At 34.7% G+C, this 20,417-nt stretch overlaps 1 pseudogene; it reads left to right on the plus strand.

Annotated features, from left to right (window-relative positions):
• The first annotated feature begins 18,783 nt into the window (after window positions 1-18,783).
• LOC108488253 (probable methyltransferase TCM_000331) lies at window positions 18,784-20,120 on the plus strand (annotated as a pseudogene).
• The last annotated feature ends 297 nt before the right edge of the window (window positions 20,121-20,417 follow it).

Below are 20,417 nucleotides of genomic sequence, written 5' to 3' on the forward strand. Positions count from 1 at the left end.
TGAAATATTTAAAATTATTACATAATATAAGTAAAATTACATAAATGTTATAAAATAAAGAGAGATGGGGAGAATAAAAACAAAGAAAATATGAAAGTAATATAGAATATACTTTATTGATCAAAAGGATAGCTACAATGCTTCATCAGAGTCTCTATTTATAAGCATAAGAAGTATAAAAGAAGTAGAGATCTAATTCTAATAACTATTAGAATTTAAAGTACATCAAATTTTATCTTAATCATGATGGACATCCATTTAATAAGATATTCATAACACTCCCCTTTGGATGTTCATTGGTAGATAATGTGGCTAATTAAAACCTTATTAAGAAAAATCCTGTGAGATAAAAACCTAATGAAGGAAAAAGAGTACACAATTTATACTACGCATAATATGCTGCCTCATTAAAAACCTTACCAGAAAAACCCAATGTGACAAAACCTCAATTAAGGGAAAAAGAGTACCACGCGAATTTACTCCCCCTCATGAAAACATCACATATTTTATCATATTCTACGTATTCAATCTTGAATACTAGTTTTTCAAATGATTATTTGAATGTATTTGCTAAGCATTTATATTACCATTCTTTTAAAAGTCATGAGTGAAGGAAATTTGGAGAAATATATTTTGATCTCTTCAGGAGATTCAACAATAATCATAACAAACTTTAATCATGATTCTTATATAAAAACACAAATAGGTATTTTGGATCATTTTATAATCCTCCTTCAACTACTCAAATTTACCACATATGTTCAAATTATTTCAATTCATATAAATGAATAATTTTCCGAGAATTTTAATATGCTTCTAGCATTCTAAATCCTTCAAGGATTTTAATATAAACTTTACTATATAGTGATTTATAAAGTTTGTAACAACAACCATTAAATGCAAGTTAAGTGTTTTATGAATTGTCAATTTAATAATATATCTAAAGGTTATTGATCCACCACAAAAGAATATTATATCTTTTCATAATCAATACCGAGACTTAGCGAAAAAATTTATATTTTTATTACGCTTTTGCAAAACTACTTCATTTGCACCCTTATTGGCTTTATACCTTTATATATTTGGACTATTGGTCCAAAAACTCCATGAATTTAATTGTAATTGAGTTGTGTCTTTCTATTTTGATCAATTTATTCCATATCTATATTTCTCAATAGATTTATTCAAGATCCTCATTTTATTTCATTATTTCAATAATAATATTGCATGCAAAATCATTGTCGACCACTTTTATTAATCGGTTCCACATTTTCTCAAATTGACATAACTTATCGAGGTCTCTTATTTTCATTATTTTAAAATTCAGTTTCAGGCACCTGAATCTCTTCTGAAGTTTTACTTATTAATTATGTCTTGGGTCTCTTCTGGAGCACCCGCCTCCACTATATGACCATCTAGAATAATTTTCATCTTTGGAACTGTTCAATCTATTATTTATTCTAACTGATTGTCCTACTGGGACTTTGATTCAAATTAAAATATTAGATGTTATATAACATTTGGTTATTCTCATTAAAGTTGTAAATACGTCTAACAGTTAATTTGTAATGAGTTATCCTTATTGAACTTCTGGTTCAATTACTTTCCCCCTAACTCATCACAAGTTATTGTTTCTCTCCCCCTGATGTTGGGAAAACAGACAACTCATGTTACAATTAAATCTTGAATTAATTGCTCAAGAATATTATAAGGAAACTCGTATAAATATACATTCCCAATCTCTTATTATGATCTATGCGTTGGGGTGAAGTAGTTGGAACATATACCGCACATCCAAAAATTGTAAGATGGGAAATATTTGGCTATTGACCAAAAATCAATTGTAATGGGGAGTATTTATAATTTATTGGCTTGATGCGTACAACATGTAAATCAATACAAGCATGAATCTCATGTTGAAATAGAAAGTTTTGTTCTCATAAGTAATGGTTTAGCTATTAGTTGGAGGCATTTGATAAATAATTCAGCTAAACCATTTTGTGTGTGAACATAAGTTACAGGATGTTAAACTTTTATCCCAATTAACATGCAATAATCATTGAAAACTTATGATGTAAACTCACTAATATTAGCAAGATGAATTGTTTTAGTTGCATAATCTGAAATTAATCATTTAAACAAGTAATCTCACAAACGACAGGTTGCGAGTTGATAACACATGTGATTATTTTGTAGATGCATCTACCAAAATCATATAATATCAAAACCATCCACATGGTGGATGAATGGGCCCATATTCATTTTAGAAATGTAAAACATTAAATCTCAACTTTAACTAGTGAATTTCTAATAATCAATTTTCATTAAGAACAAACAACAAATGAGAATTCTTTAAATTAAAGAATCTTTTGGTTCTTTAATTGAATGTCCATATGAATGCTCAATTAATTTTCGCATCATATACGATCCAGGATGGTTTAATTGGTCACGCCAAGTAGTAAGCACATTTGTATTAGTAAACTTCTAGCATGTGTTTCAATTGTACTAAATTGTAACAAATTGATAATTTTATTATCATTCCTTTTAATTTGTATCCACATATAAGTACTATTGTGACATTTACTACTAGAAATGTCTAAATCAATGTGAAGTCTATAATGCCACCAAGTCAATAAATATAATTTCTAAATAATTGTTTGCAATATTCGCTTTAGGGAATATGCAAAAATCTTCAAATGCCCAAAAATCTATTAATAGCAAACTTTGAGAGTGAATCTTATTCTTCACGTGTATAACAGATACATAACCAATGACTTTTCATACATAAGTTTTATCTCTTGCAAGTTCTCATCGGTAATATTTTACCACGTAATTTTAATTGAGAACTTATTCTGAATATTGTAGAATTATACTCACAGTTTTTAAAAAATACTTGCAACTTTAAATACACCCAACCATAATAAGCTTTAGATAGAATTATCATATTCTATTGCTCATAAGTAGATCTCTCGCAGTCAAATATTTTGCTTTCAACCATTTAATAGAGATGATGACAAAAGAATATCATAAATATTATAAATTAATAATTCAATCCCCTTTTTTTATTCATATGAAATATAATCTTTTCCTCATTCACAATCTCAATATGAGATCCATTACAAATAACTTTTAAAAGTAATGCATTAACCATCAGAAATTTTGTGCTTTTTAGATAGTGATACATTAGCTCTTCTGGAGCTTTCAACTAATTTTGTATTATCAAATATTGGAATAATATTTGTTTGTTTCAGTACCAAATAAGATAAATATTTTCTTTCTGTAATGATTGAATTCTTTACTACATTTTCATATCATTCCTCAAAAAATATTAACAGAAACAAAATATTTGGGCATATGACACATATGTGGCCAATAATTTTTCATATCATATTGATAACATAAGTTATCTTTACCCTTTGAAAAGTTAGCTTGAAAACTCTTATTGTTCTCTTATCCATTATTATGTTCCCACTTTTAGTGGTCCATAAGTATATCTTTTATTTTCTTTATGTTTACATTTACTTCGAGGAATGAAATAAATCTAGGAGGACAGACTTATAAACATCCCAATATATTCTTTATTTCATAATTACCATCACAAACATGCGTGAGATTCAAATCAAAATCTATCTATGCATGTTGTCATGATTAGTCTCCAATTATAATAAACAATAAATAAAACATAGTAAAATATACCTGAAGATCTTTAATATCGTCGTCATCACTAGAACGTATGAGATAGTTTCAAAATATTCTTGATTTTATATGGATAATGATATCAAATCTTTCACCATCCTTAAGAACAAAAAGTAAAATAAGTTAATCAAACCAATGATAACATATAATGAAAGAAGAATGAAAAATAATAATCAAATATGAAACGTTAAATAAAAGAAACTTCCTGTATAAACTTTGCGTCTTGCCATCAAAGAAATTGAAAATCATGGAGGATGAATTTAATCGTCAATAAAAGGAACTATCACTTTGAGCAAGATCGTGTTGATAACGTGTTATAAAATAAAGAGACATGGAGAGAATAAAGAACAAAGAAAATATGAAAGCAATATAGAATATACTTTATTGATCAAAAAGGGTGATTATAATGCTTCATCAGAGTCTCTATTTATAGGCATAAGAAATATAAAAAAGTAGAGATCTAATTCTAATAACTATTAGAATTTAAAGTACATCAAAATTTTATCTTAATCATGATGGAAATCCATTTAATAAGATATTCATAAAAAAATTAAAATTAATTTTGAAGAAAAAAATAATTTTATTATTAGTAAATTTATTTTGCTTTAAACATATTTTAAATGCAGTATAGTTTTAAAATATAAATATAAATGAAGTAATCATTTAATAACTATAATTATGAATTAAATATTAAGATAAATAATATTGATATTTATGATAAAATTTAAATTTAAGATAAAAATCATTTAAATATTAAGATAAGTATTGTTTAAATTTATTTTAATTAAATTTTAATTAAATTTTATTTTATTTATCTTTTGAGTAATAATATATATTTTATTTTGAATTTCTAACTTTAAACTATAATTTTTTAAGGATAAATAAAAATATATTATTTAAACTAATTTTTATGAAAATTTTAAAATTAAACCAAATATTAAAACTAATAAATTTAAATTTATAAATTAAAATAAAAATTTTAAAATTAAAATTGTGTTAAGGATTTTTAATGAAAGGATGAATAAGTTTTAAATATTAAAATTAATAATATTTATCTTTATGATAATTAAATTGTAACTAACCAAAGATTCAAAATAGCAAATATACCATGTTTAAACATTAAGAAGTGGACGACACAAACATGTTATCATTAAATTAATTAAACTTAATATTATATATTAAATTAAGGCTAATTACCTAATTAACTAAACTAATTAGATGTATATACATTGGAGTTAGGGGAGGAAAAATAAGAACTTCTTCTTCTTCCCCAAACACTGAAAGTGAAGAAAGAAAACCTAAGAAAGAGTTTGACTTTTGGCCTTAATTAGATAAGTGCAATTTAGTTTTTTTCTTGTAATTTCTATAAATTTGAGGTCATAGGAGTTTGATTTAGCTAACCTATGTACCAGTAGTTTTAGGAAGTTTCCATTGTTGAGTTCTTGAAGGTTTAGGTGTTAAATTGATAGATTTTAAGCTTAGATGTGAAAATGACTAAATTGTAAAGTTTAATTGATAGTTTCGTATATTAGGAAGCAAACTGAATAAAATATAAAATTGAATTTAGAAATAATAATTAGGAGGTCCCTAGTGGGTAATAGTGAAATTAGATTTCAATTTGGAGCTTTAAATTTGAAACTTTAGCCATTCTTGGAGCAATTGGCTCATTGCGAGATGAAGTTCGAGGAATAGGTGTTCAAGCGTCTACGTTAGAGGAACATATAGCTTATCTTATGTCTCAATTTCCTCCCCCCGCAGCCTCAAGACGACTAGGAGACATTTTTCATATTGCATGCATTTTCATATCACGTAACGCCCCAATTTTCGAGAATTTTGTGAATGTTAGCATAGGTTTAATTATGTTAGTGGGCCTCTAGAAGGCCCAAGCTTAAGATAGAACCCGACAATTTTAGTTAATTTTTGTTCCATAAGAAAAAGGAGGTGAAATTGTAAAATAGGACCTATGTGAAAATATTTGAAAATGCTATATGCTAATTTGTAGTGGCCAAACAAATAGGAGTGCAAAATAGGAGGATTTGCGTGACAAACCTCCCATTTTACATGTAGTGGCTGGCCATCATGTTGTTGAAGACAATATGTGCACTTGATATCCATAATTTATTGTACAAATTGATAAAAATTGATAATGGGTTAGGTAAATATTCCATGATAATGGGTTAGGTAAATGTTCCATGATGGGCATTTCATATCTTTTGTATTAAAGAATTAAATGGATGAAATATGAAATTTTATTAAAAGAAAAAGGGGTGAAAAGAACAAAGTTTTGTCCATCTTTGTTCATCATAGCCGAAAGTTAGAGAAGAGAAAGGAGAGGAGAAAGCTCTTGAATGTTCGGTCACTTGGGGAAGAAAATTGAAGGTAAGTTCATGATAGTTTGCTTCTATCTTGATGTTCATGAGTTCTTCTTAATTCTACCTTAACTCTTGAAGCATATTTTGGTTTTTGGGTGTGTTGTGAGCATTTGGTCATGAATTAAAATGAAGGAAATGGTTGTTGTTTCATGTTCTTTTGATGAAAAATGGAAGATAGGTGAAGTTAAGCCAAACAAATGATCATGCATGTGCCTTAGATGCTAAAGGGAAAAATCGGCTAACATATTGTGCTTTAAAATGATGAAATGGAGATTATGCTTAAGTAAAAATAATAGATATGTGATGATTGATTGGTGATATACATGTTTAAATAACATGCATGCAAGATAAGGTGTGTGAAAGAGTGATTTGGTAATAAATCTGCTTGGGACAGCAGCAGTAATGTGACTTTGGAAAATTACCATAAATTGTGGGAGATGAATTAGAAGCTGAATAAATTATGTAATTAAAGCTTAATGAGTCTAGTTTCAAATGAAATAAACAGAAACATATTTTGAATTCTGTACAATGAGAAATTTGAGTCGTAATGAAGAGTGGTCAGATTAGTCAAACAGTGAAACATGGGAAACTTTGAGAAAAATCTGGTATTGATTAGCTAAACCAAAAATTCTGAAAATTTTATGTATATAAGATATATGAGTCTATTTTCAGGGAAAATTAACGGCACTTGATTTGGAGTTTCGTAGCTCCAGTTATAAATGATTTAGTGACTGTTGCTCAGGAAGACAACTTGCAGTGAAATTATGATTATGTGGTAAACATTGACAAAAATTTGTTAATGAGTTGCTTATTGATTTCTTATAAGCTTACTAAGATCTGTAGGTGTGGTTGGCCGAATATTGTAAGGGGTTAATACGTAGTTCGTATTTGAATAGTTAGATTAACGTGTTAGTAATCCAATTGTAGGCAGTTCGTGTGTGGATCTCATCAAGATATCGTCGCAAGCAGTGTGTAACTAACACCCTCTTTCTTAGTCTAGATCGGCAAAAGCGAAAAGCGAAATGCCAAAAATCGGTATTTTGTAGATTTGCGAGTGTGCGAATGCTTGTGAGGTAAATCGATTAATGTTTTTGGTAAGCTGCAATGTTTGGACCGCAAAGTGCATGATTTACGTGCCCTCGATATTTTTGGGCTTAATGGGCCAAAATTGGAATGATGGGCCAACGGCCCAATTCGTAAGAACCCTCGGTAGTGATTACATTAGTACGTGAAAGGTAGGAATATGCATGAAAAACCCTAAAATAGATAAATTACTGAAATACCTTTAAAAGTGAAAAATTTACAATTTTACCCCTAGAAGATAAATTACCGAAATACCCCTAGGTTAAATTGACGTAAATGCATGTTTGATTGTTGTTATTTATTGCATGCCATCTTGTTACTATCGATGCATGGGATGGGATATTGACGGAGGAAGTCTGAAAGTGGCTTGTCCACGTCTTGGAGGCTTTGCCTCAATTTATCGTTAATCGAGCACCAAGGTGCAATCTGTGGAGTGTTGGGCTTGGTGGGTTGAGCTATTCCCACATGGAGTGTATGGGTGGTACGGTGGAGTGTAGTGGTTGGTGGGTTGAGTAGTCTCCCAAATGGGCTTGTATATGTTATTGATGTTGCATGTATTTTGAAATGGGCGTATGGGCCATATCATTATCTGAATAAGGGCTAAGGCCCGTTTATTGTAATCTGAAAAGGGCTCGCCCAGATATCTTTATTACTGAATGGGCTTAAGCCCAATGGGCTTGAGTGACTTGGGCTTTGAATGGGTTTTCCTTACACTTGAGTTTCCCAAACTCACCCTTTTTAACCTTGGTGAGCCTTGATGTGGGTGACTTGGAGTAGGAGGGATTCAAAGTGGCTATGGTGAATACTTTTGGGTTTGAAAAAGAGACTGGTTTTATTAAGTTATTTTTAATTACTGTTTAATTTTTGCGTTGTAATAAGGCCATTTTAACTTTATTTTCTTCTTTGATTTTCTGGGATTATATTATTTTAAACAACTTTAAATTGTTGGATAATAATTCAAATGGGCTAGACTTAGGGCGCGATTTCAAAACAATACTTATTTTTTTTAAAAATAACACGACGTCACGAATATTCGATTTACCAAAGATAATCACTCAAAGAAATTTCAACTTGTTATAACCAAGTGTGGCAGTGGATGTGAGCATGTCTAGGATTGGATCCAATTGGAGAGCTTGGTACTTAAGCAGCCTTCATGGCTCACCTCCTCTGTTATGGATACCTACCTGGTGCCCAGCTTCCATTCACTTGGTTAGTTTAACAAAAGTCGGGTTTTAAAACACCAAAAAGGGAACACGGGTTTTTGACTTCAATGTGGCACGTCGGATTCGGCCTTAACGTCTGGGCCGGGTTTGGAGGTGCTACATTTAGTGGAATCAGAGCCTAGGTTGCAACAACTCGGCTGTGGATCGGGTCCAAAAAGGGTTTTCAAAACTTTATGCCAAAAAAAAGGGTATTTTTGGAAAAACCTGACTTTTGAAAATAAATTTTCTGTTTAAAGGAGATAATCTCCGAACTTGTTTTTTTTAACACAAATGTTTGGAAAATGGATTTCAAAAGTCTAAATCTTTTGAGTTTATCTGAAACCGATGAGGTGGCACTGAATCCTCGGCAACAAGGTCGTAAGTACTATTACATTTTATATCTTGAATCGCATCAGTAGTTAGTACTAAACCTTAGAGATAGTACTATAGATAATATAGCGTAAAGGCTACTAAACCGAGGACCGTAGGGTAAACTAAGCCCTAGGAAACCGGAGGCAGTAGCTAAACTGTGGTTACACGAGAACAACTCTGAAACCTTATCTGTTCATAAGATATTCTGTAATAAACAGTGGAAACAGTAAACTAAATGCATAAAATTCGTAATCAGATAAATCGATATGAGTATGAGAACTACTCGGGGAAGAGGCCATGGTCGAGGCCGAGGTAGTACTCAAGTTGGATCTTCGTCTTCTGAACACATACCCGTTGGAGTAGCACGACCACCACCGGTGAATGAGAATGGGCCATATGATCGGGCCGCAGGGGATGACGCTCTGTCCCAGGCCATGTTAAGAGTTTTGGAAAGGGTGGCTAGAGATAATATCGGGCCCATGAATAGAGGGTCCATTTCTGAGTGACTCTAGGCCAACGGAGCGGAAGTTTTTAAGGGTGTATCTGGAGTAGCCCCAAATGTGGCTGAGTACTGGCTGGAAGCCACGGAGCAGATTATGGATGACTTGGACTGCTCAGTGGAGCAAAAGTTAAAAGGAGCAGTATCCTTACTACGGGACGAGGCGTATCAGTGGTGGATCACTGTGAGAAAGGGTACCCCAGCTGAGAGGGTAACTTGGGAGTTGTTTAAGCAGTCCTTCAAGGCGAAGTATGTCGGAGCTAGCTATGTGGATGTGAAGGAAGGAATTTCGAACTGACCTGTGGTGGTAAGACTGTTGCTGAATATAAGGCAGAGTTTCTGCGATTGAGCCGGTATGCTAATGGTATTGTCTCTATCGAATACGAGTGCAGTGTTCGCTTTGAGGATGGCCTCAGGGATGAGCTAAGGGTGCTCATAGCTCTGCAGAGAGAGCACGATTTTGCTGTACTGGTAGAAAAGACTAAGATAGCCGAAAAGGTGAAGCAAGCTGAATGAAGGAACCACGACAGGGATCGAAACCGGTTCAGGAGAGATGCTGGACCAACTGGTGCTGCAAACCGGAATGTTAAGAGAGCTAGGATGGAGGAACTAGTTCGAGCGGTTCCGGTGAACACTGTTAGACCACAAGCTTGTGGAGATTGTGTTAGAATGCATCTGGGGGAATGTTGGAAACGTTCTGGGGCTTGTCTTCATTGTAGATCAAAGGAACATAAGATCAGGGATTGTCCTAAGAGGTCAGCTCAGGCTCAAGTGGTTGAACAAAGGGCTGTGCAACCCGTGCAAACAGCGCGAGGTAGACTATCGCCGTCGAGAGGTCATGGCCCAGGTCACGGTGGCAATGGCCATGGACGTGGGGCACCTGGCAAGGGTACTATTAACACTGAGGCTCGTCAGCCAGCTTTGGTATATGTTGCTCGTCGCCGCGAGGAGGGTGACGCACCTGGCGTCATAACTAGTACATTTTTTATTTCTAGCATGCCGTATACTGCCTTGGTATATGTTGGATCTACTCATTCCTATGTTGCATGTGCCATATCTGGGTCGTTGGGTGTGCACTCTGAGGAGATTGTGAGTGGGGTATCAGTACTAAGTCCTTTGGGTCACTCGGTTAGGGTAGACAAACTGTACAGGGATGTACCCTTAGAAACTCAAGGTAAGATTTTCCCTGAAGATCTGATGGAGTTACCGTTCGGAGAGTTTGATCTCATTTTGGGAATGGACTCGCTTGTTAAGCATAAAGCGACTCTGGATTGTGCTGCTAAATGAATGGTATTAAGGACCACAAAGAATGAGGAGGTTAATTGCCGAAAAGTGGATTCGGAAAGGTTGTGAGGTATATTTGGCATTTGTAAGTCAGTCAGAAGAGGAGGGACTGACAGTGGACAAGGTTAAGACCGTAAAGGAGTTCCAAGATGTTTTTCCGGAGGAGCTTCCAAGATTGCCTCCGAACCGAGAAGTTGAGTTTGAAATAGACTTGTTGCCTGGAACGGCGCCCGTGTCCATCGTACCGTATAGGATGGCACCGAAGGAGTTAGTGGAGTTAAAGGCTCAAATTCAAGAGTTATTGGATAGGGGCTTCATTAGGCCAAGCGTGTCTCCATGGGGAGCACCAGTGCTATTCGTGAAAAAGAAGGATGGTACGATGCGGATGTGCATCGATTATCGCCAGTTGAACAAATTGACGATTAAAAATAAGTATCCACTACCAAGGATTGACAATCTGTTCGACCAGCTTAGAGGAGCTTCTGTATTTTTCAAGATTGACCTTCGATCTAGATACCATCAGTTAAGGGTAAAGGAAGTGGATATTCATAAGACAGCATTCAAGACTCGATATGGTCATTACGAGTTCCTGGTTATGCCATTTGGGTTGACAAACGCACCTGCCGCTTTCATGGATCTGATGAATCGAGTATTCCAACCTTACTTGGACCGATTTGTGGTAGTTTTCATTGATGATATTCTGGTATACTCGGAAACCGAGGAGAAACATGAGGAGCATCTACGTATTGTGCTGCAAGTGCTGAGAGAGAAGGAACTGTATACAAAGTTTAGTAAATGTGAATTTTGGTTGCGAGAAATGGTTTTTCTAGGTCATGTGGTTTCTGCTGAAGAAATTAGAGTGGATCCTCGAAAAGTTGAGACAGTTCTGGGATGGAAGCCACCAAAATCAGTATCGGAAATTCAGAGTTTTCTGGGTTTGGCAGGCTATTACCGAAGGTTTGTAGAAGGATTTTCTCGATTCTTTGCACCATTGACTTAAATTAAGGAAAGGGTAGTATTTGTGCGGGACCGAGAGTCGACAAAAAAGCTTTTGACCATTTGAAAAGGTATTGACTAAAGCACCAATGTTGATTCAACCGAGTCAGGAAGGACTTCACTGTGTACAATGATCGTCACATGTGGGGTTAGGATGTGTCTTGATGCAAGAGGGTAAGGTGGTCGCTATGCTTCATGGCGCCTTAAGTCTCATGAAGTGAACTACCCTACGCACGACTTAGAGCTAGCAGCGATGATCTTCGCGTTGAAAATCTGGAGACATTACTTAGATGGAGAAAAGTGTATCATATACACGGACCATAAGAGCCTAAAGTATCTGTTAACTCAGAAGGAGTTAAACCTTAGGCAACGAAGATGGGTAGAGTTGCTTAAGGATTACGACTGCTAGATTGAGTACCACCCAAGTAAGGCTAACGTGGTAGCTAATGCGTTAAGTCGAAGGGTTATATCTGATCTGAGAGCAATGTTTGCTCGTCTGAGTCTGTATGATGATGGAAGTCTGTTGGCTGAGTTGCAAGTGAGGCCAACCTGGGTGGATCAGATTAAGGAAAAGCAGTTGAACGATAAGTCTTTAGTCACTCGTTTCCAACAAGTTAAGGAAGAGGAAACTTCTGAGTTTGGGTTAAATGGCGAAGGAGTTCTGTGTTTCCGAGGAAGAATTTGTGTTCCGAAGGACTCTGATTTGAGGCAGACAATACTGAAGGAAGTTCATGGAGGACTTTGTGCCATGCATCTTGGAGGGAACAAGTTGTATCATGACTTGCGAGAATTGTACTGGTGGCCTGGACTTCAACGAGAAGTAACGGAGTTTGTGGGGAAATGTCTGACATGCCAGCAAGTGAAAGCTGAGTATTAATTACCTTCTGGACTATTGCAGCCAGTGAAGATACCACTTTGGAAGTGGGAGAGGGTAACCATGGACTTTGTGAGTGGGCTGCGCTTGACACCATCGAAGAAAGACTTGGTGTGGGTGATTATGGATAGGTTGACCAAATCGGCCCATTTCATACCTGTTCGTACTGACTTTTCACTTCAAAAGTCAGCCAAGTTGTATGTGGCGGAGATTGTGCTACTTCATGGAGTCCCAGTTTCAATTATTTCTGACCGAGACTCTAGGTTTACATCTCGGTTCTGGAAGAAGTTGCAGGAGGCATTGGGTACACGTTTGGATTTCAGTACTGCCTTTCACCCACAGACAGATGGACAGTCGGAGAGGGTTATTTAGATTTTGGAGGATATGTTAAGGGGTTGTTTCATCGATTTTCGTGGGAGTTGGGAGGACTACTTGCCATTAACGGAGTTTGCATACAATAACAGCTACCAAGCAAGTATTCAGATGGCTCCATATGAGGCACTTTATGGGCAGAGATGTCTTATGCCTACGTGTTGGAAAGAATTGGGTGAACGACAAGTGCTTGGACCGGAGTTGGTGGAAGATACTGAAAGTAAGGTTAAGTTGATAAGAGATCGATTAAAGGAGGCATCTGATAGACAGAAGTCGTATGCAGACCTAAGCGCAAAGAGATAGAGTTCGCAGTTGGGGATATAGTTTTCTTAAAGGTTCCACCTTGGAAGAAGATCTTGAGATTCGGCAAGAAAGGCAAATTGAGTCCGCGGTTTATAGGGCCTTATCGAGTTCTTAAGCGGGTAGGGCCGATGGCGTATCGATTCTGATTACCACCGAGTTAGAGAATCCATGACGTCTTTCATGTGTCTATGTTAAGACGATATCGATCGGATCCCTCACATGTTGTGCCAGTGGAGGAGATTAAAGTAAGGACTGATTTGACCTTTGAGGAAGAACCTATACAAATTTTAGATCGAGAGGTTAAAGTTCTAAGAAGGAAGTTGGTTCCATTGGTAAAAATACTGTGGCGTAATCATGGAAGGGAAGAAGCTACTTGAGAATCAGAAGAGACTATGCGTCAACAATACCCTCAACTAGTTGGATCAAGTAAATTTCGAGGACTGATTTCTTTAAGGAGGGTAGAGTTGTAACGCCTCAATTTTCGAGAATTCTGTGAATGTTGGCATAGGTTTAATTATGTTAGTGGGCCTCTAGAAGGCCCAAGCTTAAGATAGAACCCGACAATTTTAGTTAATTTTTGTTTCATAAGAAAAAGGGGGTGAAATTATAAAATAGGACCTATGTGAAAATGTTTGAAAATGCTATATGCTAATTTGTAGTGGCCAAACAAATAAGAGTGCAAAATAGGAGGATTTGCATGACAAACCTCCCATTTTACATGTAGTGGCTGGCCATCATGTTGTTGAAGACAATATGTGCACTTGATATCCATAATTTATTGTACAAATTGATAAAAATTGATAATGGGTTAGGTAAATATTCCATGATAATGGGTTAGGTAAATGTTCCATGATGGGCATTTCATATCTTTTGTATTAAAGAATTAAATGGATGAAATATGAAATTTTATTAAAAGAAAAAGGGGTGAAAAGAACAAAGTTTTGTCCATCTTTGTTCATCATAGCCGAAAGTTAGAGAAGAGAAAGGAGAGGAGAAAGCTCTTGAATGTTCGATCACTTGGGGAAGAAAATTGAAGATAAGTTCATGGTAGTTTGCTTCTATCTTGATGTTCATGAGTTCTTCTTAATTCTACCTTAACTCTTGAAGCATATTTTGGTTTTTGGGTGTGTTGTGAGCATTTGGTCATGAATTAAAATGAAGGAAATGGTTGTTGTTTCATGTTCTTTTGATGAAAAATGGAAGATAGGTGAAGTTGAGCCAAATAAATGATCATGCATGTGCCTTAGATGCTAAAGGGAAAAATCGGCTAACATATTGTGCTTTAAAATGCTGAAATGGAGATTATGCTTAAGTAAAAATCATAGATATGTGATGATTGATTGGTGATATACATGTTTAAATAACATGCATGCAAGATAGGTGTGTGAAAGAGTGATTTGGTAATAAATCTGCTTGGGACAGCAGCAGTAATGTGACTTTGGAAAATTACCATAAATTGTGGGAGATGAATTAGAAGCTGAATAAATTATGTAATTAAAGCTTAATGAGTCTAGTTTCAAATGAAATAAACGAGAACATATTTTGAATTCTGTACAATGAGAAATTTGAGTCGTAATGAAGAGTGGTCAAATTAGTCAAACAGTGAAACATGGGAAACTTTGAGAAAAATCTGGTATTGATTGGCTAAATCAAAAATTCTGAAAATTTTATGTATAGAAGATATGTGAGTCTATTTTCAGGGAAAATTAACGGCACTTGATTTGGAGTTTCATAGCTCCAGTTATAAATGATTTAGTGACTATTTCTCAGGAAGACAGCTTGCAGTGAAATTATGATTATGTGATAAACATTGACAAAAATTTGTTAATGAGTTGCTTATTGATTTCTTATAAGCTTACTAAGATCTGTAGGTGTGGTTGGTCGAATATTGTAAGGGGTTAATCGTAGTTCGTATTTGAATAGTTAGATTAACGTGTTAGTAATCCAATTGTAGGCGTTCGTGTGTGGATCTCACAAGATATCGTCGCAAAGTGTGTGTAACTAACACCCTCTTTCTTCGTCTAGATCGGCAAAAGCGAAAAGCGAAATGTCAAAACCGGTATTTTGTAGATTTGCGAGTGTGCGAATGTTCGTGAGGTAAATCGATTAATGTTTTTGGTAAGCTACAATGTTTGGACTGCAAAGTGCATAATTTACGTGTTCTAGATATTTTTGGGCTTAATGGGCCAAAATTGGAATGATGGGCCAACGGCCCAATTCGTAAGAACCCTCAGTAGTGATTACGTTAGTACGTGAAAGGTAGGAATATGCATGAAAAACCCTAAAATAGATAAATTATGAAATACCTTCAAAAGTGAAAATTTACGCTTTACCCCTAGGAGATAAATTATCGAAATACCCCTAGGGTTAAATTGACGTAAATGCATGTTTGACTGTTGTTATTTGCTGCATGCCATGTTGTTATTATCTGATGCATGGGACTGGGATATTGACGGAGGAAGTACTGAAAGTGGCTTGTCCACGTACTGGAGGCTTTGCCTCAATTTATGATAATCGAGCACCAAGGTCAGCAATGTGGAGTGTTATTTGGGTAGGTTGAGCTATTCCCCACATGGAGTGTATGGCTGGTACGGGTGGAGTGTAGTGGTTGGTAGGTTGAGTAGTCTCCCCAAATGGGCTTGTATATGTTATTGATATTGCATGTATTTTGAAATGGGCGTATGGGCCATACTGTTATCTGAATAAGGGGCTAAGGCCCAGTTTATTGTAATCTGAAAAGGGCTCTGGCCCAGTATCACTGTTACCTGAATGGGTTTAAGCCCAATGGGCTTGAGCTGACTTGGGCTTTGAATGGGTTTTCCTTACACACTGAGTTTCCTCAAACTCACCCCTTCTTTAACCTTGCAGGTGAGCCTTGATGTGGGTGACTTGGAGCCGAAGGGGATTCAGAGTGGCCATGGTGAATACTTTTGGGTTTGAAAAAGAGACTAGTTTTCTTAAGTTATTTTTAATTACTGTTTAATTTTTGGGTTGTAATAAGGCCATTTTAACTTTATTTTCTTCTCTGATTTTCTGGGATTATATTATTTTAAACAACTTTAAATTGATGGGTAATAATTCAAATGGGCTAGACTTAGGGCGCGATTTCAAAACAATACTTATTTTTTTTAAAATAACACGACGTCATGAATATTCGATTTACCAAAGATAATCACTCAAAGAAATTTCAACTTGTTATAACCAAGTGTGGCAGTAGATGTGGGCATGTCTAGGATTGGATCCAATCGGAGAGCTTGGTACTTAAGCAGCCTTCATGGCTCACCTCCTCTGTTATGGATACCTACCTGGGGCCCAGCTTCCATTCACTTGGTTAGTTTAACAAAAGTCGGCTTTTAAAACACTAAAAAGGGAACACGGGTTTTTGACTTCAATGTGGCACGTCGGATTCGGCCTTAACGTCTAGGCCGGGTTTGGGGGTGCTACATATCACATTTGACATTTTGCATTGTTTGAGTTATTTTCATATTTCTTTGTGGTTAGATATTGTTGAACTTAAATGTTAGTTCCTTGATTTTTATTGTTCTATCTATCAATTTTTTTCTCTTTTAAGCTTTATTTGTTCTTCATCCGTAACTTTATTTCAAATCACTATATCATAACGTAATTCCATGACAATTCAATTTGTTTTCTTGTTGTATTCTTTAATTTTTAATATTGTCCTAATATTCGTATAAGTTTATATAAACTACTCAAAATAACATCTTAGGAAAAAATCTATCTTCTTCTTCATTTACACATACCTAAACATGGGTAATTGTAAACAATTAAAATAACCATACACTACAAATTTTAAATCAAAGCATAAAAATCTTCAAGAAGTCATAAGGGCTTTCGGTTTTAAGCTTCTTCCTCAACAAACCCTGCTTTGATTTTTCTTCCCTCCCCCCCCCCCCCTTTTTTTTTTCTTTTGGTTAGCCGAATGGAGAGAAAGCGGGTAAGGATTCCTTTATAACTCCATTAGTGGAAATAAATGGAGATTATTAATCTCCTCCACTTTAGTTTAGGCCTAGTTGCACCTAAGGCCTTGGCTAATTATCCATTTGAATCTCCCTTCATTTCCTTTATTAAGTCATTCCTTTCCACACATTTGAACTTACTACTTTTCACCTTTTACAATTAAGTTCATACCTCAATTTAACTATTCACTCAATCTCGATATTTTTTATGTCACATTTTATTAATTAAAATTAATACGATTGATACAATGCTCTTTCCTGGGGAGATTAATTGGTAGTTTCAAGGGAAAGTTGTTTTGTCATCTAAGATTCTATCTCTATTTGTGGATAGAGTTTGTTGCCTTTTTATATGCTATCCATGGTTGTTTAAATGGATTAGATAGAGAATCGATTGATATATCACTTTGTTGCCTTTTTATATGTCTAATCATGATTGTTTAAATAAATTAGATCGAGAATTGATTGATATATCAGTTCGATAAAAGGGATTAAATCAACTAAACTGTAAACTGTTTTCAATAATGGTTGTGGTTAAGTCATGAATCAAGAATAGATTAAATTGAAAAAAAATCCACAGAAATAATTTTTATGTTTTTGCCTTAAATTTCATTCTCTAATTTAGGGAAAAAAAACTATTTCTAAACCAACCAGCCCAAATCCAAAAAATTGAATAAAAAGGACAACCCAAATAAATAAATAAATAACAGAAACTAAAGCCTGGTTTAAGTAGTTAAGTTTGAATGTTTGGACTATAGTTGGGAATGTTTTATAATTAGTTAAATTTAAGTTGGAATTAAAGATTTTAGAATTGGATGGACGATGGAATCAATCATATAATCGAATTTTAGATTAATTGGTTGGAGTAATTCGATGGCTAGTCAGTTCACTGTTTAATAATATTAATAAAGCAATATTTTTAAAAAATAATAATTTAAAGAAAAAACTAATTTAAAATAAAATTGGGGTCAAATTATTAGTTTATATAAATCACAACTAAGCCAGGCTCATAACCAAAAAATAAAATAAGAAAACCTAGATTTTCTCTTTCATATTACCCATTTCTTTTTTGTCGCCTAACTTTCAGACTTCTTTTTTCTTCTTTTTTGTCAGTTTCATCTTTTCATCTTTTAACTTTCTGCTTCACTGCTTTTGATTTGATTGTGAATGTGGTGGCTGCAGCTTGAAATGGTAGCTGACCGATGGCAGCAAGAGAAGGCGTGAAGCAGCAGTAAAATGGTGAGGTGAGGGGCAGCCCCAAAAGGCCAAAAGCCTGCAACTACCAATTTTCTTTATGTCTTTGAGTAAATCATCAACCGCCTAACTTCTGGTATTTTTTCCTCGAAAACCTGCAATGAAGGCCATAGACCAGCTTTCATTTTTTGCTAAAGTGCACTCCACTTACTCATGTTCAGACTCAGAATCTCCACATATAGAAGTTCTTTTTGCAACTTTAGTATATTCAAAGAGGATAATATCAGTTTATGGGCACGACACGATCCAAAAAACTAGAATATTTTGCTAGTCAGCAGATAGTGACATTTGAGGGGACAGTTACTGGACAAGTATTTTAGAAGAAATCATGAATTTTATCTCACCAAACCATATGGTGAACTTAATTAAAAATGGAAGACGAAACAATGATTAAAAACGTAACAGTTCAACATACTTGGCAGATGCATCCGCAGAGTGCTAAGGAAAGAGCCTGTGAAAACCCTACATTACATAAAGTTTGTAAACAAAGTAATTAAGCAGAATGGCAGAAGCAATGGTTGTTTGCATGAACGCAGCAGATCATGAAAGTAGCTATGCCGATAATTCAGATTTTCAAATCTCTTTACGTCTTTCACTTTTCTTTTTCTTTTTCTCATTAATATTAATTAATTCTCCGTTATATGTGTTTTTCTTTTTCCAAAAAAACAAAACTATCATGTTCAGTTGCTAAATTCTTCTTTTCAGAAACAAGTAATGCTGAAGTTAAGGCCAATAATTGAAGAATCCATCACACTTAAGTTCAGCAATACTGTTCCAACATATATGAAAGTGGCAGACTTGGGTCGCTCTTCAGGTCCTAACACCTTCATGACCATATCACACATTATTGACATCGTCCATGGGATACGTCAACAAGAACATTTGAAGTTACCCAAGTTTAAAGTGCTTCTAAATGATCTCCCAGAAAATGACTTTAACGCTGTCTTTAAGTCAGTTCCTGGTTTCTTTGAAAGGCTGAAGAAAGAGAAACAAGATATAATGCAGAAAAGGTGTTTTATACGAGGAGTTGCAGGTTCTTTCTACCATAGAATGTTTCATTCCAAAAGCCTGCACTTTGTACATTCTTCCTGTGCACTTCATTGGTTCTCAAAGGTCAGAATGGTCCACTTACATATATATATATATATATATATATATATATATATTCTTTCAATGATTAACAACTTTTTAATCTCATTCACTTTTGATTTTGTGAGGAGGTCCCCTGTGGGTTGGAGAACAATAAGGGGAACATATATATGGCAAGATCAAGTCCTCCCAATGTTTTACAAGCTTATGTGGACCAATTTCAGAAACACTTTCACAAATTTTCTAAGCATGCGCTCAAAAGAAATAGTACCCCAAGGCCGAATGGTGCTAACATTAATAGCTAGGAAAAATCCAAATCCCTATGATGAAGGTTATCGTTTGGAGCTTCTTGCTAAATCCCTTCTTGACTTGGTTGCACAGGTTATATACATGTATTTTTGTATTTTTGTATTTTGTTTCTTTATAATTTATTTAAATCCAAAAGCAATAAATTAACTTTGTTAAAAATTGTATGGAGTTATAAAAGAAGCGGATGTGGATTCATTCAATCTTCACCTTGCAAAGAAGAAGTGGCTGAGCTTGTTAAGAGGGAAGTATCTTTTGAAATTAACGAGCTCCAAGTTTTCCACAGAGCAGCTCCATAACAAAGACTTGGGTTTCAACTTTTATATAAAAATGGGGAAAAACATTGCAAATGCCATGAGAGCTATTTTGGAACCTATTCTCTACCGTCATTTTGGAGATGCTATAATTGAGGAAGGTTTGCAACAAATGCAGCAGATCCTCTAAGGTGCTCAATGCTTCAAAAGAAGGTTAATTGACTAAGAAGTAGTTAATAAAGGAATTTAGAAAATAGATAAGAGAATATGAATTACAATCCAATGATGGTTTATAAAGGCATTGGATAGTAGGGTTCTTAATTATAGCAATTAAATTTTATGTTGTGGGCGTGTAGTTTTGTGTTTCATACCATCTTTTTCCTTTTCTTTTTCTCATAAAAACATTATATTTAATTTTAGAAATTACTTTTATTATATTTTTATACATTCTTTATTAGTTTTTGTGTAATAGTAGGAATGCAGATTT

The sequence above is a fragment of the Gossypium arboreum genome, chromosome 10, assembly GCF_025698485.1.
Source record: "Gossypium arboreum isolate Shixiya-1 chromosome 10, ASM2569848v2, whole genome shotgun sequence".
Taxonomy (NCBI): Eukaryota; Viridiplantae; Streptophyta; class Magnoliopsida; order Malvales; family Malvaceae; genus Gossypium; species Gossypium arboreum.